The 26,866-nt window shown below is 32.9% G+C and overlaps 1 protein-coding gene across 8 annotated transcripts in view; it reads left to right on the forward strand.

The window, feature by feature from the left end:
- Positions 1-26,866, forward strand: part of LOC128857912 (uncharacterized) — a 95,412-nt gene that overhangs the window by 15,641 nt on the left and 52,905 nt on the right. The gene's annotated exons all lie outside the window — the stretch shown is intronic.

A 26,866-nucleotide genomic window follows, 5' to 3' on the forward strand; every position in this document is an offset into this window, starting at 1 on the left:
GTAATTTGTGATCATTTTTTTGTAATTTTTGATACATATATTTTTTTTAATTTTTGATCATAAAAATACCCTTCATTCATATGCCCAGTAATCTCTGCAAGTGTGAAAAGATAATTTGTGGCGAAAAATTTAATAGTTTTGGCGAAAAATTTAACATTTTTGCTCAAATTTTTTGGACACATTTTTTTGTGATAAAATTGCTTTTAGTTTGTTTTTTGGTAATTTTTGCTGTTTTTTTGGTAATTTGTTTTTTGTAATTTTTGATAAATTTTACTTTTTTTGTAATTTTTGATAAAAAATACCCTGTAAGTTGAAAAAACATTGGCGAAAATGGTATCGTTTTGGAAACAAATTTGTTTTGTCATTCATGATAAAATTGTTTTCAATTTTTTTGGTAATTTTTGATAAATTTTTCTTTTTTTAATTTTTGATAATAAAAATGCTCAATAATCTCTTTGTAAATTGTTTTTCGTAATTTTTGATAATTTTCTCTTTTAATTTTCGATCTTTTTTTTATTGTAATTTTTGTTCAAAAGAATATTGCTCATTCATTTGATCAATAATCCCTGAGAAAAAAATCCCTTGAAAAAATGTTGGCAAACGTTTTTTGGGAAACATTTTTTTTAATTTTTATTAGTAATTTTTTTCATAATTTTTTTTTAATTTTTGATCATTCATATGCTCAGAAATTCCTGAAAGGTAGAAAAAAATAAATTTTGGCGAAAAATTTTACATTTTTACTCAAATTTGTTGGGAATAATTTTTTTGTTGTTTGAAATAAATTTAAAAACTCTCTTCTTCTTTCTTTCATAATTTTTGATGTTTTTTTCTAAATTTTTGATAAACTTGTTTTTTTTTTTATTTATTTTTTCGACCACAAAAATTCCCCTTATTTATATGCTCAGTAATCCCTTTTTTTTGTTTTTTTTTTTATTATGAATAAATGTTATTTACAATCTATCAGTTGACAATCAGCAAATTTTTTTTTTAAATATAAGAATTATGACAGGATTGATTGCGATACATTGAGACCAATCAATATATGGTAAAACAGTTGTATTCGCTACAAATCAATTATGTTTCCTCAAATCTGTTTGGGAGATCCAAAATATGAATTTTTTTAAGGCGTTTGACATCCTTGCTATTGTGTAGAAGATTTCTTGCTAGTAAGTTTTCATGGTCCGACAGTCTGTTTAGGTATCTTCGAGAGGCTTTGGTGATTTCATTTCTAACATAAGGTACATTTAAGTCTTTGTGAATTTCGAAGTTAGTTATATACCAAGGAGCACCAACAATGCTTCGTAAAGTCATAGCCTGGTATCTTTGCAGGATTTCAATGTTTGAGTTACTCGCTGTTCCGCAAAGCTGTATTGCATATGTCCATACTGGCTTTAAGATAGCTTTGTAGAGCAGTACTTTATTTTCGAGACTAAGTTGTGATCGCGAGCCTAAGAGCCAGTACATTTTTTTCGTTTTAAACTTGAGCTGTTTCTGTCTCACTTTAATGTGGGTTTTCCTGGTCATTCTTCGGTCCAAATGTACTCCGAGGTATTTGACAGTTTCACTTTCAGGTATAGTAGAGCCATTCAAAAATACGGGAGGACAATTCCCGGTTCTCAAAGTAAACGTTATCTGAACAGACTTCTGAGTGTTAACCTCCATCTTCCAATTCATTAGCCATTTTTCAACCATATTCAGTTGTTGTTGTAGGTGAAGTGATGCGTCATTACGATTACAGTTTGTGGCAATAAAAGCTGTATCATCAGCATATGTTGCAGCATCTATGTTACTGTTAATCGGTAGGTAATCCCTGAAAGTGGAAAACAAAATTTGTAGTAATTTTTGCTCAAATTTTTTAGGAATAATTTTTTTGTCGCTTTTGATAAATTAAAAAAAAAAATGTTTATAATTTTTGACGTTTCTATAATTTTGTTTCGTAATTTTTGATAAATTTGTTTTTTAATTTTTGATAATTTATCTATTTTTTTTTAATTGTTGATCATAAAAATTGCTCCCATTTATATGCTCAGCCATCCCTGCTAGTTGAATACAAAAATGTGTGTTAATTTTTGCCCAAATTTCTTGGGACTAATTTTTCTGTCGTTTTTGATAATTTAAAAAAAAATAAATTTTTTTCATAATATTTGATGTTTTTTTAATTTTTTCATAATTTTTGATAAATTTGTTTTTAATTTAATTTTAATTTTTTTCTTGTAATTGTTGATCATAAAAATTGCCCTCATTTATATGCTCAGTAATCCCTAAACGTTAAAAAATAGTTTTGGTGAAAAATTTTACTTGCTAAAATTTTTTTGGCAACATTTTTGAATTTTTGATTAATATTTTTCGTAATTTTTAATAAATTATTTTTGTCATATTTGACAAAAACACGACTCCCAGTTTGTTTTTATTTTTTTTTTCCTAAAACATTTTGCGCTTTTGCACTGATTTTCAAGAATAAAACAATTTTCAGAAAAATTTACGAAAACATTCAAAATATTTCCATCACTTGGCATGTAATTGCTTTTCTACTGAAAATCCTCTTATTGTTGATCAAATTTTAAATTAACAACACACATTTATTTCGAAAAATTGAATAAGAAAATAAAAAAAACGATATTTTCTGTGCTGCTGGAAGAGGTTATGCAAATACCTTTAGTCATCCGTTCTTTATTTTCAAATTTCATTGAAAAAATTTAGGATTTTACATCCATCGATAATTTTAATTAGCTGAACACTAACTTGGATATTCGTACATTCGATTCTTGTATTAAGTGCCATATTTATAGTTTTTTTATTTTATTAATAACATCTCTGGGGAAATTTACAATCCAAGTTGTTTTTATTAAAAATGTATGCCAATCGCATTGACACTATTCAAATGCATTTAAACTATTGAGTAAATTAGATTTACTTATTCATGTTTTACGATTACATTTTATTACTTAACTCATAGAAATTTTAAAACGAATTTACGAAATTCCAACAAAGCGAAGGTCATCACAGCAGACAGATAACGTTTGGTGTTCCCATTCTTTTGGACAACAACAACTAAAAAAATAATCAAAAAATTTAATTTATTTACACTCTGCATACATTTGTAATTTCGAAAGCTATGCAACAAACAATTAAGGGCGTATAGCGGCGTAGTGAGTGAGTGCAGCTGGTGTGATAAGAACCTGTGAAGTGAGTAAAAGCGATTGTCTAAAACAGCTATCATAAATTTATATTAAAATGGTATAAAAAGTGAACACCATAGTAGATAGGCGTTTTTGAAATAAAGCAGTTATCTGCAATTGCTTTTCTGTGCAGGGAGGATAATTTGTTAGGCTGAATAAATGTTTAGTAAAAAAGTATTTGCATGTGTTGTTTACTACTTGCTTTTGAAAATACGCCCAGCTCCAACCTGTACTTTGAATTTAGATTTTCTTGTATGACTAAGCTTTAAATAAATCAAAAATAGTAATTGAGTAGAATTTTTACAACTTCACTGTGCAACAAAATTCAACTTTTTTCAAACCTACAATGTCTTTCCAACGCAGTATGGTAAAGGGAGCCTAGAAGTAATAGCTCTCACGCTTACGCCATCTACTATGCTGCAAAAGAAGGAGGGTATAAAAATCTAAGAATAAGTATGAGATTGAAGCAGCATAGGAGACCATAGAATACCACTTATCGCTCTAACGGAAGTCGGTTCCAGTTCTTGTAATGTACTTGAACGACGCGGATTTATATCCGGCCAAGGACTGTCACTTCAGAAGCATTCCCCGTACATGTATGGGAAATGTTTATACTGCTGCAACAACAACAACAACAACAACAAAGCAGCGGTTTAAGCGAAATTACGCAATTTAAATCGCGCTCAATAAATTGAAAAGCTAAAAATTCCAAACTAAATCATATTTCAAGTGCCAAAAAAGTGTATATCTAGCTCTCATCATGCCCGTCCTAACATATGGCGCAGAAGCTTGGACGATGAAGCGACGGTTGGAGAGAGAAAGATTCTGTGCAAGATTTTTGGACCTTTGAACGTTGACAACGGCGAATATCACAGACGATGGAACGATGAGCTGTATGAGATTTACGACGACATATACATTGCGCAGCGAACAAAGATCCAGTGGCTACGTTGGCTGGGTCATGTCGTCCGAATGGATACAAACTGGTGGTAGCAGAGGAAGAGGAAGGCCTCCTTTGCGTTGGAAAGATCAGGTGGAGAAGGACTTGACTTCACTTGGTGTGTCCAATTGGCGCCGGTTAGCACGAGAACGAACGACTGGCGCGCTTTGTTAAACTTGGCCAAATCGCGTAAGTGGTTATCCCGCCAATTAAGAAGAGAAGAATTGACAATTGAAGCTGTTTTTCTTACTTAAATTTAGTTGTATTTTTTTTAAATTATCTTGATAAAACTTTTTTAAGAATTTGAATATTGCAATTTTATTTTATTAATTTTTATATTTTATAATTGTTTAAAAACATATTCAACTCTTTGCTTTCAAAGTCTAAATGTGTTATTTATGTGACCTGTGGTTGTATGTCTGTTACTTCATTTTATTTTATTTGTTTTATTTCTCTTTATCTTTGCCATTTACATTTTTTTTATTTAATTTTTATGATTTGATTCCATGTCATAATTTTATTTTATTTCATTCTTTTATTTATCTTTTTTTATTCTTATTTGATTCAAATTATTTTACTATTGTTTTATATTACCGTCTGACCGTTTTATTTCATTTTATATATTATAAATACATATGTTAATTTTTTTTGAATTTTTATTTATTTTTTTATTTTTTATTATTTTCATTTTTATTAGTTTATTTTTATTTTATTAAGTTTTGTATATTATAATTTTATTTTATATCATTCTATTACTAATTTTTTATTATTCTGTTTTTTATATTTCTATTTTATGCAATTCTATAATTTTTTTATTATATTATTTTTATTTAATGCAAAACTGCGCTTTAGTGCTATTTGGGGGGTAGGGCCAGACTGGTACTCCTATCATTCCCCCATTTCATTTTATCTTCCTTCGTTGCATTTCACTTAATCATATTTTTTTTTGTTTTTTGTATTTTTATGTGTTCTGTTATTCTATTTTTTGTAATTTTAATTTTCTTTTATATTTTTAGTTTTTTCTCTATTCTTTATCTCTTTATTTTATTTTCTTTGGTATTTTATTCATTTTTCCTTTACATTATTTCGCTTTTTATTTACTTGTTTGGTTTTTTAGTATTTCGTTTATTATTTTTAATTTTTTTTTCTTGATTTTAAATTTTTTATTTATTTTTAGTACTTTAGTTTTTATTTTGTTGTCTCCTTTCGAATTTTTATTTTATTTTTATATAACTTTTACATCACACAGGTGGGCGATTAGTACAAAATATTTAGATGAACGAGTATATATATTACATACATACAAGTATATCTGTACGTATCGGCATGCTTGAATTTTTGTATAGTGGCAATTCTCACCTTTGGCAAAAATTATTGAGAAGTTTTTTTTTTTGCTTTGTTTATATTTATTTTTCCAACCGAATAGTTGAAAAGTATACGTCTTAAGCTGGTAAGTCGCAGACAGCAGGCAGTCTAATGGAGGCGTGCACGTTGTAGCTGTGCTGAGCTTAAACACATACACCTGTACATACATACACACGCCTGTGGAGATCTTTGCTAAATGAAGTGGCTGGCATTGCGAATTCTTACAATTACAAATATTTAGTTGAGTTGTTTATCGAATATATTATATATTTGTTTATTATTTGCTGATGTTGTGTTTGTAGATGTGATTTTTGCTGGAGTTAATGTTTATTATATTTGCTTTTGTCTTGTGCACAAAACCAGTTACTGTCATTCATTGTGGAATTTCTGTATTTACTTGCTGTACTTATTTTCATGTACCTATGAAAATACATACGTACATGTGCACATACATACATATGTATAGATAATAAAATTATGAATAAAACTAAATACATACAGCAATACATTTTCTGTTCAAAGCAATCAAAAGGTGGCTTAGTAATCCAAGTAAACTAAGCTTACCCAAAGTCAAAACCCACATCAATTACACACATTTACTTCCAATATTTTTCTTACAAATTTGCTATTAAATTTTCTTTTGAAAAAAAAAAACAAAAATTATAAAATGTAAAAATATATTATAAATGCAGGCTTTAAAGTAAATCTCGAAAACGGTATATACAAATCCTTTTTTTTTTTTTTCTATACTCAATATTTTTTCAAACACTTTTTTATGATTGTTTTCCTAAATTCTAAAAAATCGATGTCAATGGGTTTTACCCAATAATTTTTCAGGCAGAAATACCTGCCATTGCGATATGTGTGAGCGAACGTATCGGTAGAACAATGAGAGGAACTCACATTTACATATTTTCGGATAGACAGGCGACTTTGAAAGCCCTAAAATCACCTCAAAAATGGTACATAACTGCCTGAACCTTCTCAACAGGTTAGGATACTTAAACACCGTATTAGGTTAGGCTGGGTTTCTGGATACGAGGGAAATGAAACAACGGACCATCTAGCTAAAAAAGCGGGCAAACATGCCTCTAATCGTGCTTGAGCTTTTCTGTGTACTTACAAAGGCTACATTAAGGAATTTCTTAGCAAGTGGGAGAAGAAAAAATTTGTTGAACCCTGCCGAAATTCTAGCGGTCAGCGACAAGTGAATGATTTCTTAACGCCGGACAGAGGATCTTCCGCAAGCTTCTTTCACTCACTTAAATAGAATTGGTCTCTCTCAGACCATCGTCTACCGACTTTGTGAAATGCAAACTGAAAATTCAGAACACATTCTACACCACCATACAAATTATAGAACAATAAACTTCAGAATGTGCTAAAATTAAAAGAAAAAACCTTAAAATATAGGGTGACACAGCAGCTTTGCACAAAATATCTCTTTTTTCGCAATGCACAGTAGCCTAATAATAATAATAATAATTGCAATGATTCTTCATAATATTAACATTTTCTTAGTAAAATTTTCGTGACTACTTTTGACTCTAATTGCAAACTGCAGCAATTTTTATAGGCCTTTACTCGCATTTTTTGAAGCGGAATAATCACTTGTGAACCACTCTTCATTTACTACTTTCCAAATCAGTCTAACATTTACAAAAATTTTCCTTTTCAAAATATTAAACAAATTTTCTGTTGGATTTAATAAGCAATGACGGCGGAGCCGCAAAATTGCGTCAATGTCTTAAGGCTGGACCAGTCGCAATCTTTAGAAACATTCTCAAAGCATTAGCGATCCTTTTCTATCTTTTAAATTTTTTTTGCGCCATACGCGATCATCAGATCCCAAACAAGCCGTTTATGTTTTGTTCGACTAAGTAACGAGTTTCCACTGCTCAAATATGCAATCCTCTTAATTTCTGACGAACTTAAACCATTCTATGTTTTACAGATAAAATGAGGCATTTTATTTTGGTGCCACTCTTTTATGGTTTTTATAGATGTTTATGTTTGTCCATTTCGATGTGAAGAATTTTCCTCATCCAAATGACGTCAGCCAAGAGATGAAACGGAGAATAACCTTGGATTCAGTAGGCAATTGAGAAGTAGAGCTTTCTGTCGAAGGACCAAACTGATACTCTTCAAAACGCTCATTATTCCCGTCTTGCTATATGGTGCAGAAGTATGTACTATGTTAGAAGCAGATGAGAAAGTTTTGGAAAGCTTGTAGAAAAAAATTCTCCGTAAGATATTAGACCCTCCCCGCGTTGGAGAGGAGTATCGAGTACGGTGGAACAGTGAGCTGTATGACCTTTATAGGGACATGGACATAGATAAGCGTGTATGAATGAAGACGCTCCAGCAAGACGAATCTACGACACGGTACCTCAAAAAGGGATGCGAAGAAGGAGAGGACCGCTTCTCTTTTGGAAGAACAAAGTGTTGCAGGATCTGTCAGTACTCGGGATTTCTAGCTGGTACCTACGAGCGCAGGCCTAAAACTGCTGGCGCGCTATTTAGTAAATAATAACCTATTAGCTTCTGTAGCATACCAGCTTTTTCGTACCCTTAATTCATATCATTATTCATTTTGTAGGAAAGCTGGCTTTTGTTTTTTGCTGTCCATCAATATCCATTTTTGGCCGAAGTTTTGAATCAAAACGTAAAGAGACAATATGCTTTCTGGTTTTTTCTGCATTATTCTTTCTATTAAAATAAATATTTTTAGAACTCTTCATGCAAAAGATATCTAATAAACTAGACTGTACATTCTACTCCTAACGGTTGAGTCACAAGAATGATACAAGTGAATCTGGGATATTTCTTTTATTGTAGGGCACCCAGACTTTGAGCATGAGTTTTCCACCCCGATCGGTCATGGACTTCTCAATACGATCTCGCTTAACGCCAGAGCGTTTATGTGTGTGAGCCATTTCCGGACCTTAGCAATATTGGCGGTGTGGATATTAGTTGGGTTTGCGAATAGTATGATGTGAATAGTGCGGTCCCCACTAGTCGGAATGTTCAAATTAAGTATAAAGTGAAGTGCTTCGAAGCTGCACAGGGAGCCTACATTCAATTTGATCAGTTAGTTTGGACGAAGAGATATGGGGCTCAGCCACTTGGCAGTAGCTTCGGCTACCGGGTCTGACTGGAAACTTAATGCTGGCCGCTGGAGTTCTTGTCGACTTATTCCTTGCAACGGTCTTTCGCTGATTTTCGTAGTGGTTTGGTTCAACACCCAAAATCCAAATGCGGTAGGCTCTCACGTCAGTCGATTTTACGTTCCTGGAGCAACTCAGTAGCTTCGCTAACCAGGTCTGACTGGAAGCTTAATGCTGGCCGCTGGAGTTCTTGTCGACTAGTTCCTTTCAACGGCTCTTCGCTGATTTTCGTAGTGGTTTGGTTTAACACCCAAAATTCAAATGCAGTAGGTTCTCACTTCAGTCGATTTTACGTTCCTGGAGCAACTCAGATTTATTTCTGGACAGGAAGTGTAACTGAAACAACATTCAAGAACAATGTATGGGGGAGGATTTATGCTGTTACAACAAGAACAATGGAGTTTGGAATTTGACCAACTTGATGTGACTTAAACTTGCATCGGAGTAGAGGACCCAAAGCACAACAGAGGTTTTAAATGGGTCTCGCACCTTAACAAGGTTGTCAGTGTACACGTTTCTGAAAAAATTCAAATAATAAAGAATTGATTATGCCATTTGCCAACAGCCATACCTGCAACCTTATGAAAGAAAGAAATTTTACTAATATCTTTTTTTTACGAACACTTTTTGAAGTCACTGCATATTAATGCGCATACCCTGTAATTTGTTCAAATATATATACAGTTACTCACCTCGTCTATGATCAATGTTGCTGAGGTCCGCTTACGGATTTACGAATTGCGCCTTTGCATATGAGTTTTCTCTTTTTACTCCACTCTTTTCTAGTCCCGCCAATGGAAGTGCCGCAATGCCGCTTTAAACGCTGACATTTACATTTACAAAGGTGTGTCAATTGAAACGACAACGCTGACTGCATAGCAAGTAAACAAACAATCTGACTGTTGTTTTGTTGTTGCAGTTGTTAAAGTTATTGTAGGTTGCCTTTGCTTATATAAGCGATTCTAATGCATCAAATTAATTGCGCTTTAGGATTTAAACTGAAAATACAAATGTAACTGCGATATTGTGATTGTTGTACAGATATTCAAAAGTGACACTTGACATTGATAGGATCGAATATTTTTAATGCGTTTTTCTTTTTTTTGTTTTTTAATTTGAATGATGGTTCTAGGTGTGGGTTAAATCTCTTGCCTGACATGATTATAATTTATTTATTTTCGAGATGATACATCAAAAAATACGTACATATGTATGTATGTATCTGTAATAGGGGTTTTGATAGTTTATCGTTAAATTTTATTGCGTTTTGTGCGCTCAGAAGATTTTAGGCTCCAGACTAATTCACTCAAATATGATGTTTTTCAGGTTTTTATAATTTTTCCATGTTACAATGGAATAAAAAAAAAATAAAAAAATGAAAATAATACAATTTTTTTTTAATTTCAAACATCCGTTAAACCGGACAGAAAATTGAAAACATTTCTCGTCTAGGCAGCTGCATATTTATTTCATGTTAATGATATATATTAACATTTGTTATGAATGCGAGGATATTTAAAAAAAATCGTAAAATTTAAGTTTGAAGGATAGAGTTGTATTCAAAGAAAAGTGTTTGTGTTTTTATAAAATTTTTATTATAAATATTTGTAATTTGAAAGCAACGTACAGTTTTTCTCTTTTTAAATGGGGAACAAAAATCTATCAATCAACCATTTTTAGCTGTCTGGGTTTGGTTTAGATTTTACTGATGATTTTTATTAATTCACATACCCTTCAAATGAAAATCGAAAAAATCGGACTTTGAACTAACATTAACCCTTTGCAGTTGTATTAAATTTGGGTATCGGTGTCGTACTGGAATGAATTTCCGTTGAAAGAGCAGTGATGCTATGTGAGATTATAAAAGATAAACAAGATTTATTAATTCTATAAATAAATATATAATTGGCTAGCGCTTACACCCATATTCGGTGTCTAACCAAGCTTCTCCTCCTATTTGTGGCGTGCGCCTTAATGTTCTTCCACAAATGGAGAGACCTACAGTTTTAAGCCGACTCCGAACGGCAAATATTTTTTATGCGGGGCTTTTTCATGGCAAAAATGCACTACCTGTCGAGGGGCGACCGATATTAGAAAAAACTTTTTCTTCACTTTGGTTTTTGACTAAGATTCGAACCTTCGTTCTCTCTGTGAATTCCGAATGTTAGTCACGCACCCATCCATTCGACTATGGCGGCCGCCTCTATAAATAAATACAGTACATAATTAGTGTGGTTCCTTGCTGTGGTGGCTGAGAGTAGACATACGACCGCAAAGGGTTAAAAAAAAGTAGACGTTCAAGCAACAAAATTTTCTCGGGAAAAGATGATTCCAGCAGAGCTTTACAGCTGTTTACCGTCATTTTGTAGTTTAAAATTTTCTTTTCAAACTCGCCATAGTAAGACATTATTGCCCGTACTAAAGGGTGGTTAAGTTTCAAGGGCCGGTGTTGATTTTGAATAAAATACCATTTTTTTTAAGAAATTATTGTAATTTCTCTTTATTATGATAATATTGGTATGGCTCAATTACGTATGAAACAAAATATCGGCCAAATGGCCGCCGCGGCCTCGACGCTGGGGTAAAATTGAGGTTCTATGCCACTAATGTGCCGAATTATCTCATCCTTTAGCTCTTGAATTGTTGCTGGCTTATCGACGTACACCTTTTCTTTCAAATAACCCCAAAGAAAGAAGTCCAACGGTTGACGTTTAGGTGTGGTTCGCATTCAACATCGGCCCTTGAAATTTAACCACCTTTATAACAGCACCTTCATTTCACGGCTGTGATTCTAAGTGGAAATTTATTCCAAGGTGTATTTTGTATTTTTTATGCTCCATATGTGGCGCCTTTAGAATAGCACTTCGAATGGTGGATTTTTTGACTGCAACATTGGAAATTTCTTTAATTTTTTCTGTTGCAAGGGCGGAATTTGATGCAATCCTTAAAATTTTCCGGGTTTCCTCCGCTGTCAAAGCCTTCGCAGTGCTGTCTTTATAGTTCTTACCATAGGAGGCACCGTGTTTCACGTAAAGATGCACAACTTTTGGACTTCGAACTATCTTTGAGATCAAGTTATCGATTTGTCCTTCTTTGCGATCTGTTAAACCTTTTTGCTTTCCCATTTTATTAGAATTAAAAGTTTTCGACCAAACACATTTAAAGATGATATGATGCCTCATGAAATTGTCGAAAATGTGTTTGGTGAAACCAGTTGAGTGTTGAGTGGTTTTTCCAAAATAAAATGGAATTTCGCTCAGTAACCTCTATTCTGTTTTTTTTTTCGAATTTCGTTTTGAAATGTAACTACAAGCCTGCCTTTTCTTTCTGAAATTCTATTGGTATTCTTCGTACAAATAAAAACAAAAAGCCTTGTAGAAAAGGGGTTCAAAAACATAAATACTACATCATAATAGATTTTGGGTAGATCATTAAAAAAAAAGACAAATCCATCCAACCAGTGCATTTACAAAATAATATAATAGCGGCACTTTAGCGACATTACCAAATACAATGTTTTTATAATCAAAATAAATGAGCTTTCTTATCGCGACCCAATTTCTTTCCCAATAAACCTTAATAGATAAAACGACACCAATAACAAAAAAATTACAATAAAAAATAAACAACTTCCACAGTTTGGGGTGAGTAACCTAATTCTATGCATTAGCTATAAATGTACACATTTTGCAATCGCTGCCTAAAAATCTATTGCTTGTTGATTTTCCAATTATGTACTGATAGTAAAATTGTTTATCACAACTTATTCATTTTTTTTATATTGTTCCCCTGTCTAGTCATAAAGTAGGGAAACCCTCGCTGTTACGCTTCAATGCGTTGTTTTCGATGCAGTTTTATGCCAAGTTTGCTATTGCTTTTTACTCATTGTGCATGCAACATCTACGCAAATTCGTCGTGGTTTTGACTGGAACTTCATGTAAGAGTCTATTAGTGTGTGTATAGTTTTTGCAAATTTATTCACAGGCTATTCTTGTGTACTTGTATACTCAGTTTGTGTTGCTTATTTTTATGCGGTTTGTGTTACCTAAATATTTGTTATGGCGACGAGTTGCTATAACAACAGTAATTCGCTGTATTGGCATTTCCATATGAGACCGTAAAATATGTAAATACAGTTGAGGACATAAAAATTCTGACATAAAAAAAAAATGTAAAAAGAAAAAAGTCACTGGCTTTGGTGCATTATTGTTTTATATTTAGTTGTTAATTTCGTATATTTTATCCTGTCAATAAAACATTTTTGGTACTTACATTCATTTTGACTAGTTTTACAATTTTTATTTTTTCTTGAATATTAGTATTTTTTTTGTTATAAAAGTATAGCTTATTTTCTAAAAGTCATATAAATCCAAATTTCCAATTTAATACAAAAAAAAAAAAAAAATATATATATAGAAAAATCCTACAAACTTTTTATCGCAAATTGCGCGGTTTTTATAGTAATTCGAGTTTTGGTATGCAGTTTTATATTTTCTTCAATTGCGAAATACTAAATTCAAGCCGCCGTAGCCTCGTAACTATCATTCGAAAGCGCACGGGTTTGCAACCTCGCGTATGAAACACCAATTGATAGACAATGTTTATATTTAGTTGGCGGTCGCTCCTCGGCAGGCAATGGAAGACCTCTGAGTGGATTATAGCCGCGGAAAAGCTCCCCGAAAAAAACCATTTGCAGTTCAGAGGGGGCGTAAAACCGTATAAACCCTTTTGTTGTTTTATAATTGCCTTGACGATGTTGCGCATTATCTCCATATGAAAATTGGCGTGCATTTAACCAAACACTTTGCGTTGATATCATTCCACAGGCCACACATTTAACTGAGACGGCCTTACGTTACCTGCTTGCTGTTCCCACGACTCATGTTATCATTACGCGTTAAGCATTTTAAGACGACTGAGGCGATAATAGCGAATAGAGCAGGGGGGGCTGAACGCGATAACCAAATCGGCTAATGAAAAGTATTTTGAAAATTTTTAAGATTTTTGGGAATATGTTTGCTGTATGCCATGGACATTACTTTGAAGGGACTAAATTAAATATTAACAAACTACATTTAATAGTTTTCGTCATATTTGATTAATTTTTAAGCAGTTTAAGCTCAACCTGGTAAAGTCTTGCTTGTCTCCTCAATGAAAGTCTTGTAGTATTTCTTTAAAATATGCCAATAATTCTCTTGGCTTTATATTCGAGCTGACTCGGTTTTTTTTGTATGTCTTCGTTGTTAAAAGTGACTTTTCGATAGCACGTCGAACGATGTTTTTCAAAATATTCGATGAACTTTTCTCATGCAAATTGCGATGCTGCTGTCCTCTATCAACTCTCTCCAAATATGTTCGTCATTTTTTTTATTCCGTTTTGAAAACCCATGCGTTCCGTCTATTTTGGAAACTCATCGTTCCCGACTATACTTACTCCAGCTGGTTTTCCTGATGCGATTTCAGCTTACTTTCCTTTCATTCAGGTGATCCTCTCATAATTTTTTAAAAATTGTTCGACGGCGGACTTGCAGAGTCCTAGTAAATAAAAATGTAATAAAGGGTCTTTCAAGACACTCGCCTAGATGTTGTTTTAAAATAAAAATGGAAAAATGTAAACCAGTACTAATATTTTTCTTTCCGTAGAGTTGAGTTTTTACTACCACGTAAGTTTTTACCACTTTTAGCAGTTCTCCTAAAATTTGGCATATTTTAACTTTGTATTTTAAAAATTCACTTGAATTTGAACGATACATGGAATAGTCTTTTAATATATTCTGTGCTTGGTCCTTTAACCCTTAAGTGATTTTACGTATGCCCAGATTTTTATGTAGCTACTGTACGACTTACATACACATGCGAGTTCCTATATTTATTTTACGGTTTCATATGCAAATGGCCATACCATCGACTATCACCTGGATATAGTTTGTATGTATATATTTATTTATATAGTAAAGTATTAGTAGGTTTGGAAATGCTGGAGTATATGTATTTCCTTTTTTCAAGTATTTACATACATACTTATATTTCTGGTGGCAGTAGCACCGACTCAAAGCTTTTATATTTAATTTTTGTATTTATGATTTTTTTAGTTGTTCTTGCCATTCCTACATTGCTGCATGTCTGTGCGTCATCGTTTCCCGGCAAGTAACGTATGCTCATTCACATTCGATTTGGAATGACATATCCGCACCTCAAATAAGGCAAACACCGATAAGCAATGATCTTTCCATTTACAGGCATACGTACATACTTTCGTACAATATACTTGTAGTATATTTTTATTTGTATGTATGTATATGTGTGTAAAGTTTTTTCTGAGCCTCTTGTGTGATTCAATGGCGGTTTTGATACCGCTTTTGTTGATTTAATTTCGTGGCGGCAGCTGCTATTTCATGATTCATGAAATCGTGCAAAATAAACTGTTCAGACAGAGAAATTGACGGACTCGGTGTTTAGTGTTTCAACAGGCTTTATATCGAAGCCGAAGTGTTTAGTTAATACCTTGAAAAACTTAAAAACTGCACTGAATCACCTATAAATAAAACTTCTCTTTAGGTACTTTCACATCAGAAATTATCTTGTCACATTAAACATTATATCATCCGAAGTAAGCATAATTCTTTGCGCTCGTAAAATTGGGCGTTCATTGATTAAAAAAGCATCAGCATCAGCTCCGCCCCTTTCTCTAGAAGACTGGTATACTAAGATGACCGATTCTATGTCAAGTAATCCAAGTATTTTAAACATTTGCGTGAATCGTAAAAAAACAATTCTTAATTAATAATTTGAGAAAAAAAAAAAATTTAATAATTTTGAAAAAAAAATCATTAATTTTGAAAAAGATTTAATAATTTTGAAACAAAAATTTAATAACTTCGTAAAACATTTTATCTTAAAAATTACGATTGTGCATTAATAATTTTAATAAATAATTAATAAATAATATTGAAAAAAAAAAAATTATAATTTTGAAAAAAAAAACTCAATAATTTTTAATCAAATGTAATGATTCTGGAATAAATTTAATAATTTTGAAAAAGGTCATTAATTTTGAAATAAAAATTGTGAACTTTGTAAAACATTTTATCTTAAAAATTTTGAAAAAAATGTGCATTAATAATTTTGAAAATTAAATTTTAATAATTTTGTAAAGAAAATTATTATTTTGGAAAAAGCATGGAATCATTTTAATAATTAAACAAAAAAACATTATAATTTTGAAAATGAAAAAATTTCAATAATTTTGCATAAAAAGTAATGATTTTGAAAACAATTTAATAACTTTGAAAAAATTGTATCTTAAAAAGCTTTGAAAGAATAAATTTAATAATTAAAAAACAAAAATTTATATTAAAAAAAAAATTTATAATTAAAAAATATTTAATAATTAAAAAAAAATTGTTTTTAAGCAGTTTTGAAAAAATTCAATATTATTAATATACTATATTATATATAAATAATATAATTAATTTGAAAAATAATCTAGTAATGATATTTTCCAAAAAAAATTGTAGTTTTGTAAATAATAAGTAGATAAAATTCATCAATTTTTAATGATTTTCACAAAAAAATTTGTCTTAAAAATTACGAAAAAAGTGTGCTTAATAATTTTGAAAAGAAAAATTTAATCCTTTTGAAAAAAATTGAAACAAACATTATAAATAAATTATAAATTTTGGAAGCATTTAAGTAAAACAAAAATGATAGTTCTGAAAAAATTCAATCATTTTGAAACAAATTTAATAATTAAAAAAAAAATTGTTTTTAAAAAGTTTTGAAAAAATTCAATATTAATAATTTGAAAAATAAACTAATAATGATATTTTGCAAAAAAAATTTAATTTTGTAAATAATAAGTAAATAAAATTCATCAATTTTGAAAAAGATTTAATGATTTTGAAAAAAAAAATAAAAATTGTGAAAAATGTGCATTAAAAATTGAAAAAAAATGTATAATATTGAAACATTTTAATAAAAAAAAAATATAATTTTGAGAAAATTCAATAATTTGAATAAATTGTAATGATTTTGAAAGAAAATTAATAGCTTTGAGAAAAATATGCTTTTATAATTTTGAGTAGAAAAACGTATGATATGTAAAGAAAAAAAATGTATGACTTTGAAAAAATTTGGAAAAAAATTGTATCTTATAAAGTTATGAAACGAATGTATATTAATAATTTTGAAAAAATTCTATCTTAAAATGTTATGAGAAAATGTACCTATATTAATATTTTTAATAAAGTTTAATGCTCTTGAAAAAAATCTAACAAGTTAAAAAAAATATATATATAAAAATGTTAAAAAAAATATTAAAAAAAATATAAAAAATATTTAAAAAATATAGAAAATGTTTAAAAAATATATAAAAGAAGTTTCATAATTTTCAGAACAAAATTTAATAATTTTTAGATTTATTCAACGTTCAAAAACTATGATATATATTGTTTTGGAGTGATATACATATCTTCGGCTCTTTAACATTAGAAATAGTTTTGTTCTTGTAACTTTTGAAAATCTAACAAAAAAACAATTGGTTGAGAAAAAAATACTCTTTTTTGTAGTTTTTAGAATTTTTTTATGGTTTTAATATACTTAAGAATCAAAACAAAAATTATTTCAGAAAATTTTTTTTTTTTAATTTTTGAAAACCAAAACAAACAACAACTTGTTGGGTAATTTTTGAGTAGTACCAACTCAGATTAAATATTTAAGCTTTTTTTTCATTCGCTTATTTATATGCTAGCAATTCGCGAATTGTTTCTGAAATAACTAATCGTACTTTTATTGTTAGCAGCTCGAACTTTCCCTTTTAACCACTAAACCAAGCAGCTATACACACCAAGACACTAAATTTTCCATTAAATAAAGGCTGCTTAGTCGTCCCATGCGGTATTATTTCATTACATACCTTAGCTTCAACAATTCTCACCTGGCTTATGAAATTAATAGTACTGACATACTTCTGAGATCTGCTTGGTAGCTCATATGATTTACTATCATATGGAGTAGCTATTCTGGATGACTAAGCCTGGTTTTAGTTCGACCGCAGGTAGAAACAAGCCACTCCGCGTTAGCAGTAGTCCACTCTAGCTTTAAAAAGGTGTTAAGATATTTAAACTTTTTTTATTTTTTTTTATTTGAATATATTTTTTAGTGACTGCCTAACAACTGAGGAATATTGTGCCAACATTTTAAGTTGGTTGGAACAAAATTTACTTAATTATGAGTATTGGGGCATCCTTTGCTACAGGCCGGGTTTTTAATCGTATGCCTAATCGACTTTAAAGATTTTTTCTGAATTTTCGAAGTTGGTCTAAGTCATAGCTCCAAGTTCACTAGGCCAACCGTTTTGAAATTTTACACAGTATTTCTTCACATAATTCATAAGGGTACCTTAAGGGGGTATTTTTGTAATTAATGATCTTAAAATAACATATTAGCTGATTGTTTTCAGTTTCTGACTTCCAAGTGCTATGAAAACTTGAAAAATTTAAAAATATCCTTCCAGGGATATCTCGAGAAACAACTCCTTAAAAAATGACTTAGAATTTTTTGTTTCAGGTGATTCTGTTGTAAGTTATTATGTACACCTCAAAACAACTCTTGAGGAGATGCCACTCGCTCAATTTTCAACATTTTGCAATGTTATGTGGAAACTTACTGAGTAAACTAACCCTTCTGTATCGCAAAAACATTTTTTAAATATGCCGTTTTGCGCTGAATTAACCTTAAACTATGTTCGTACGGGCAGTGTGGCCCTTTGTTCGCTCGCGAAAACACAAAAAATTGTGTATATTCTTATGAGTCCCATCACCTTTGTCTTCGCAATCTGCCTAACTTTACATTTCATTTTATTTACAAAAGCCCATTTTTGCTAATAGCCACGAGCAGGGCAAAGATTGCTCACTCCCTCATCACCTCCACCTTCACTCTTCTCTAACCTTCTTAAATCTTATAAATTATTCGAAATGCCTACAATTTATTAGCAAATTCAATGCTCCATTATCGATAATATACCACAATTAGAAAACTTTCTTAGGCAATCGATTTTGTCATAGTCGAAAAAATGCAATTCGCAATTACTACTTTTTTTGTGCGGTTAGGAAATGAACATTAAAACGTTTCCGACATGACACGCTGTACTCCCTTAACTATATGCATACTTGGCTACAACAAAGTTTCCGTTATTTGTTATACAACACGCTTGGCAAATGCAACGTGCCATGACGCCCCGTACAGACAATTGAAACAGGCGTTCGGTCAGCTGAACTATCGGTCGCAAACTCAGTCATTCACTCAGTTGCACGAACTAACAATTAGGCGCATTTGCGTGTCAAAAACCAATCGAAGGTAATTTTCAAAAACAAAAAAAAAACGCAACTTTTTACTACTTTATAAAATGTAAGAAAACTTTTAAGGGTAACCAGGCGGGGAAAATAAACAAACTCGTTGTTACTCAAAATATTCGCTTATTGCCATGACAATCGAATGCATTTTTAATATTTTTTTGTTGTTGTTACTTACACCGTGTTTTTATCAGTGCACACATGTGTGTGTGTGTGTGGGTTGGCATACAATTTTTTTCTTAGTAAAGGTGAATTCAATAAAAGATTCAATAAATTTCCGGTGTTATAAAATGCATTTCATTTTAGTGAAACTGGGGGTGATTTTATTATTACTTATTGACAATATGAATAAGCAAACGTACGAGGGTCACTCGAAAAGTGTTTCGAAAATTTACTAGCAGCAAAAGCTCCTAATTTTTGTAGAGTAACTAATTCTCCAAACTGGATAAAGAGGCAAAGCGAATGGGTCTGGTGGTGAGCGAGGACAAAACGAAGTACCTCCTGTCTTCAAACAAACAGTCGGCGCACTCGCGTATCAGCACCCACATCACTGTAGACAGTTATAATTTCGAGGTTGTAAAATACTTCGTTTATTTAGGTACCAGCATTAACACCGATAACAATGCCAGCCTTGAAATCCAACGTAGAATCTCTCTTGCCAACAAGTGCTACTTTGGACTAAGTAGGCAACTGAGCAGTAAAGTCCTCTCTCGACTAACAAAACTAACACTCTACAAGGCTCTCATCATGCCCGTCCTAACGTATGGCGTAGAAGCTTGGAAGATGACAACATCCGATGAAGCGACGCTTGGAGTGTTCGAGAGAAAGATTCTGCGTAAGGTTTTTGGACCTTTGCACGTTGGCAACGGCGAATATCGCAGACGTCGGAACGATGAGCTGTATGAGCTTTACGACGACATAGACATAGCGCAGCGAATAAAGATCCAGCGGCTACGTTGGCTGGATCGTGTCGTCCGAATGGATACAAGCGCACCGGCTCTGAAAGTATTCGATGCGGTACCAGCTGGTGGTAGCAGAGGAAGAGGAAGGCCTCCTCTGCGTTGGAAAGATCAGATGGAGAAGGACTTGGTTTGACTTGGTGTGCCCAATTGGCGCCGGTTAGCACGAGAAAGAAACGACTGGCGCCCTTTGTTAAACTCGGCCAAAATCGCGTAAGCGGTTATCGCGCCAATTAAGAAGAAGAAGAAGAACTAATTGAAATTAATAGAGATGTAAGAAAAGCGTTCCATAGTATTTGCCGTAAGCCCAGCGACATTTTTTCAAAAATTCTATACTTTCCTGCAAGAGTTTCCTTTAGTTCCTGTAGTGTTGAACTTGTGTATCGTTTTTTATGTTCCAGACTAGAATCCGCTTGCAAAATTGGTTGCGTACGATGGTTACTAACTTCACCACAAACTTCTTTTTAATTTTGAAGCAATCTCTCGGATTTTAAGGCCTCTCTCTATGCTAAAATTGTGTCTTATAATTATTTCGTTTTGCACAGAACAAGAATTTGCGCGTTACTAAAATATCGGTATTTAATGCATCATAATTTCCGTTATGAGATACCGTTTTAAACATACAATCAACGAAACAATATTCGTACATTTTTCTAGTATTGCTTTAGTAGATGCCATCATAATCATCTTGGTCTTATAATTTTTTCGTGCGGTGTATTATATATATTGTATATTCGTTAATGCTGAAAATATATTTCCTAAATCAAATTTCTAACTTATCGAACGACTCTCGTAGTTATAATACTTTGCAATATTGTATTTGCTTAGAAACCATTCTTATTTTTTTCCTCTGTCCAGTTGCAATAAAATAATGACCAAGCCTCTTTTTTCGCCCCGAAATTTTAACATACTGCACCATTTTATTGTCATATTTACGCAGCTGCATAAGCTTTCCTTTCATTATTTTATACCCTTTTTTATATTGTAATTTATAGAAAATTTCTGAGTTCGTCAACAAATATGTATGTATGTATGGGTGGAGTTCTTGTAATTTACATAAAGGTTCGGTCCAAGTACAATTTACCTCAACTAATCACTTGCGTCTAACTAAGCTGCCGAAGTCTCCCTCCAATTTTTCTTCGAATAAATCTATTTTTTTTTATTGCGGCCCTCATTAGGCCAACGACAGTTCATAAATAGTAAAATAAGTGGAAATGTGTAAAAAACTTCTTTGCCTGTGGCGAGTGTCAACAACCACTGCGAAGTAAATAAATAGGATCTATTTGACTGCCAGCAAAATGGCAATATATTCAACTTCGAAGCGAGCTTTAAGTGCGTGAAAGATAAATCAGCAACCGAACGCGTTTCGAATAGCCGGCAATCAGCTTGTCTTTCAGTCATTTAGTCGTTGACTCATGAGGGTGGTTGGCTTACTTTGACTAAAGTACTCGTACACTCGTCGTCTTCTGTTGTCATTTTGTTGTTTATTATTTACGCTCATTATTGTAGTAGCTGCTTTCACGTGCTTTTTTGCCTATACCAACTCGTGTACTTTTTTTGGTAAATTTTTCACTAGCCCAAAATGAATTGTGGTCGCATTGGCATAACTGTCAGTGACTTGCTTCAAATAATAGCTCGTCCGATGTATGTGCATATGCATTTGTACGTATGTATGTATTTTATATATGCACAAAAAAGGTCAAGGCCCATGAACTTGGCAATTGGTGCTCGATGTACAATACGTACATAAAATAGTTATAGTCCAATAGTTATTTATTGTTCGTTACGCCATTTGTGACATCAAAATCATTTATATTAAAATGAGAAGTAGTTATGTGAAATTATCACGTATTTCAGTGTCGCTTTAAATCAAGCTTGACGAAAACTCTACAGTCTACTAGGCGAGTGACTTCTTTCTTTGGGGCTACTTGGTTGAAAGGTTTGTGTGGTCATTGGGACATTTTTTATTAACGTAGAAAAACTAACCGAAAATCACTCCGATTATTTGTTCTTAATAAGAGTTGGTATGCATCTCGCAGTGGCAATATTTTTTATGCACGAAAATGTATTGGATCTTATTTATTATGAGACAGACTTAGCTTGAAATGTAGTCCAAAATCTAATCAGCCCTTCGGAAGATTTCTTATTTGTACAAATGACGTTGTAAAAAAAATTGTAAAAATTTAAATTCACTCAGGTTTCACTATTTTTATTCAAACTACGATTCTTAAGAACTCGAGGAATCTAAGAACTATATGTGAAAAATCACATCATTTAAATGCATACCATGAGCACGTGTACAGGTAAAATCCGCCAAACACTCGCCCTCGATTCAGGAATGCTTCATTGCCGAGCTGAGAACGTCTAGATATCGATGGTGAAAGTTGTTCAGCAAAAGTGTGTGCATCAGCAACATTCTGAACAGAACATCCAGTGTTTGATTTGCTCGTCCTTTTTCTATCGTCCACAGAATCAGTTTCTTGAAATTTGTTCACCATCCTTTGAATTGTGAACTCATTTCGGATGTTTATTTCCTCCAAAAATTTAACGAATTTCGCGATATGCTGCTCTTAAAGATTGACTCTTTTTATAATAAGTTTCAGTAATTTTAAGTCGTTGTAAAGTTTTACATCTGACTACGTGACAAATGTCGAAGATGAAATAAAAAAGATGCCGTCTAGAAATTATTCACTACTAACATCTTGGCATCACTTGTGAAAGACCGTTTATTCGACATTTGTGCACTAGACAGCTGTAGTATACAAACAGACAAGCAATGGAGCGCTATATTCCGCAAGAGCATGGAATAATTGTGTAAATTTTTTAATGGTGTTCGTGTAGCGCCAATATCGACGCCAAGTTTCTTATCTTTTTTTATGACACTGAAAATCTTGAAATCCGCGTGTGATGCCCGTAGAACCATTGCATCCACTTAGAGGTGTGGTGCGGCGTTTACGCAGAAGAAGTAATTGTCCTACATTTTTTTGAGAGGTCCTTTTTGTTTAAGGCCATGACAAACAACTTCTTACTGGCGGAATTGGTACAACCGTACAAGCAGCACTGCCCACAATGGATATAGCGTTGGCATCGCCAACAAGATCGCCCGATTTAACCATTCCAGACTTCTTTCTTTGGGGCTACTTGAAATTGAGGGTTAATGCTAACAAGTCTCGGAACATCGGAGTCTTTAAGGGGGAACCACTGCGAACGCGTGAAAATTAAGTGATTTTCATGAATTTTTTTATAAGTAGGGAGGATTATAGTATTTGAGGATCGGACACATACTGACACAAATTTTTATTAAAAAATATAAAAAATTACAATTTTTATTAATATTAATGCAATGACGTCATAAAAAACTGATGCACCCTGGTGCACCTGAAAGCAGAAAACCAAAAAAATGCTTACCATCAGTGGTTATCGTCGTACGTGTTTTTTTTTTTTTTTTTTTTTTTTTTTTTTTTTTTTTTTTTTGAGAAAATGGTGCAGGTTTGAAAAAGGAGTTTGTGTTTTTACTATTTTTTTTTGTTTTCGAAAGGCTTGAAAAAATATTAATTTTTGGAACTTTAAAAAACGGCTATGTGCGACTGTAGCCAATACATGTACAAGAATTAAAAAAATATTTAAATCGGTTCATAAGTCTTCGAGAAATCGAGGCCACCGTGTTCAGAAAACTCGTTTTGAGAAAAGTTTTCATTGGCCGTTCTAACTCACTACCTGCACTTATTGTATTGGGCATAACTTCGTCAATTTTCAAGATTTTAAGTTAAATTTTTTTTACATATTTTTGAATATGTCTACTTTAAGAAAATGCAAAAAAAAATTGATTTTTTTTGAAAAATCCCTGTGGTGTTTCCTCTTAAGGAGAATATTCGACATGAATGGGAACAGTTATCACCGGAAATTTTGTGGAAAGTCATGGAAAATGCGATAAAACGGTCTCAAATGTGTGTCAACACTGGAACTGTCACTTGACGGGCATCATCTTTTCCACATAACAGAGAAAATTGTGAAAGTCCAAATAAAGACTTTCATCAATCAAAAACATTTTTTATTTAGTAAAAAAAACTTATTTAAAAACAATTGGGTGACTAACTTTGCGCCATATTTTACTGTGCCTATTTCGAGTATTCATGTGAACTTCTCGTACCGATTACTTGTCAGGTTTCGTTGCGTGGAGCAGTACTACGGTATATAAATGCGCTCCCTCACTTACCTTATCATTTAACGCTCGATACGAATTAGTGCCATTATATCTCAATTTGTCTGCTTTCTTTTACATATCAAATCTTGTATAAGTCTCTCTTGAAACTGTTTGTTCAATGGAAAATATAAGTAACCTTCATTCACACAGCCTCGGTGCGACGACTTGTTTACACGAGTATTCAAATCAGAGTAAACTTATTAAGATGCATAAGTAAAGCAAGTTAGTGTGCAAGTAAATGAATATTTAAATAAGTTTTCCGCTTATTGACTTTCGTTTTGTAATAATATGCAGACGAATTCGAGCGAGTAATTGTTTAATTACTGAACCTGTTTCTTTGCTGTGCGCCAATGTCGTGGAATATTTACTTGAAAGTATCTGAATTCTAGATATTAAAAGATAATAACATTAAATAATCTACTACATACTAATTTCTGCTAGTAGATACGCTGAACTAGTCATTGTTCGTAAATTAAATGTAAAGATTTTAAGATATATTCACTTATTCTTCGGGAAATTATGAGCTATCCAATCGATTTTGATCATTTCATGATTTGCCCACAGTAAAAGCGTTGCCACTTTTAATGCGAGCAGGTTTTTTTAAGCCCTGGTTGCTATCGGTCTCGCCTCATATTTGAACTTTTTATTAATTTAAAATTAAAAGTTGAAACGTGACTTCTGAGTTTTTAAACAAATTACTAACCTAATAAATGGTCCATTTTGGAGTATTTTCATGTTCACAAACAGCAGTGCAGACATCAAATGGCTTTTAGCGCCTGCGTTGAAGCGTAATTGAAGTATTTTCTTTAATGTTGCACGCAGACTGAGACGTGTTTGGTTGCATGCTTGCTTTGTACTCAATTCCGTATTTGAATGCGCCATATTTTAAAAGCACCGGTGGACAGCAAAATAAGTCCACCGTTTAGGGAATTTTTTTTTGACAGAATTTTAATTGAGTGCCTTGGATGAAAGCTTCCGCGGTGGAGCAAAACATCCAGGCATGAACCCGGCTAAAATCACTTTGCTGATGAAATCACTTTTACAAAGAGATAGATAAAGAAAGGAAGTGGTAGGGAGAGATTTAAAAAGCCGAGAAAAGCAGTTGTTGCACGAGTGATCGATTCGATTGATGTGTGAAAATGAGCTTAATTTTGCCGGGACAGAATTACGTCGTCGTGTTGTGGAAAAGAACTAAGAAGTAGTGTCAAAATAGAGAAGATTAGTGGAAAGTTAAGTTACGTTAGTATTAGCAAAGGGGAGTGGAGTTTTAAATACAACTGGAAATAATTTTTTTACACAAGTAAGATCCATCCGTACAGATGGCACAAACCTCATTGGGAGTATGGGCTGAGGTGTATACTGCGAACATCTGGGGGTTTCCTTTAGTTTTCGACTTAGCGACTACTGTAGTGTCTTTCAGGCTGAACCGATAGCAATAATGAAAGCCGGGACACTGTAACAGTGTGCCGCAATACCTGGAGATGACATCTACACTTTCACTGGTAGCCAGGCGGCGATAAAATCCCTCACAAAGCAGTCGATAACCTCCAATGTAGCCACAAAATGCGGCATATCTCTTAACTAGATGACCTAAGTCATTTTATCTAAAGGTAACATGAGTTCCTGGCCATTGTGACATTGAGAGTAACTGTAAGGCCGATGAACTAGCGAGACTGGGCGCCAAGTTGACTGATGAGTGCACAGACAATGAAATAGCCATGTAAGAGCAGCGAATGAAAGATGGCGTAACGAACCCACCTGCAAAATCGTCCGACAATTGTGGCCGACTTTCAATGCTAAACACACAGAATCTCTGCTAAGCCAAAATAAGCACAGTCTTAGCACACTGATTTGAGTTATAATGGGGCACAGCCTAAAAGGCAGGCACGGCGAGAAGATGGGCGTGCAAAACACATGACTTCTGCAGAAGCTGTCTATATGAGGAAGAGACGATCTCGCACCTGCTGTGCCATTGTCTTGCTCTATCCAGATGTAGATTTACCATTTTAGGTATACATTTTTTTAATGAATTGGAAGATCTCAGTAGTACGGAAATCAGGGATTTTTGAAAAGTACACACTGCTTTTAAAAGAGATAAGGACAAGTTCCCCACGTGGCATCATAATGCGCGGACTATGAGCCTGAGTGTGTCCCACCGCTTCAACCTAACCTAACCTTACTGCTCTGACTGGCTTGGCAATAGCGTATCCCGCTAACCCAGTTTTCCAAGATCTTAGAGCCGGTTTCTGCCTCTATCTCTCGCTTACTCTAAAGTTCTAAATTGTTAATGGATTGTTCCCATAACATCGGTACTTCGGCGAATGGCGTCAAATCCTCCTAAAACTAAAGATCGCCCCAGTCCATGTCTTCAATTTCTGGTCACAAAATTTTTTTTATCATACCTCTTTAGCGCTCACCGTTTACTAATGAAATGGCGTTTTCAGTAACATTATCAAAGAAAATTGGGCCAATTATGCCACTGTTCCAAAATCGGCACCAAACTGTCACTTCTTGAGGATGCATTGGATTCCTAACGATCATAAGTGGGTTTTCCATTTGTAAACTTCCAATGATAAAAATATAATTGGGTTCCAATATCATGAGTTGACTACTCAGAGGAGACGCAAAAGAAATATTTTCTGAAGCTCTGTCAGAAGTGGCCTACGCGAAACTAAGAAGTGGTTCGAGTATCCTGGGTGC

This window comes from Anastrepha ludens, chromosome 3, assembly GCF_028408465.1.
Source record: "Anastrepha ludens isolate Willacy chromosome 3, idAnaLude1.1, whole genome shotgun sequence".
NCBI classification, from domain to species: Eukaryota; Metazoa; Arthropoda; class Insecta; order Diptera; family Tephritidae; genus Anastrepha; species Anastrepha ludens.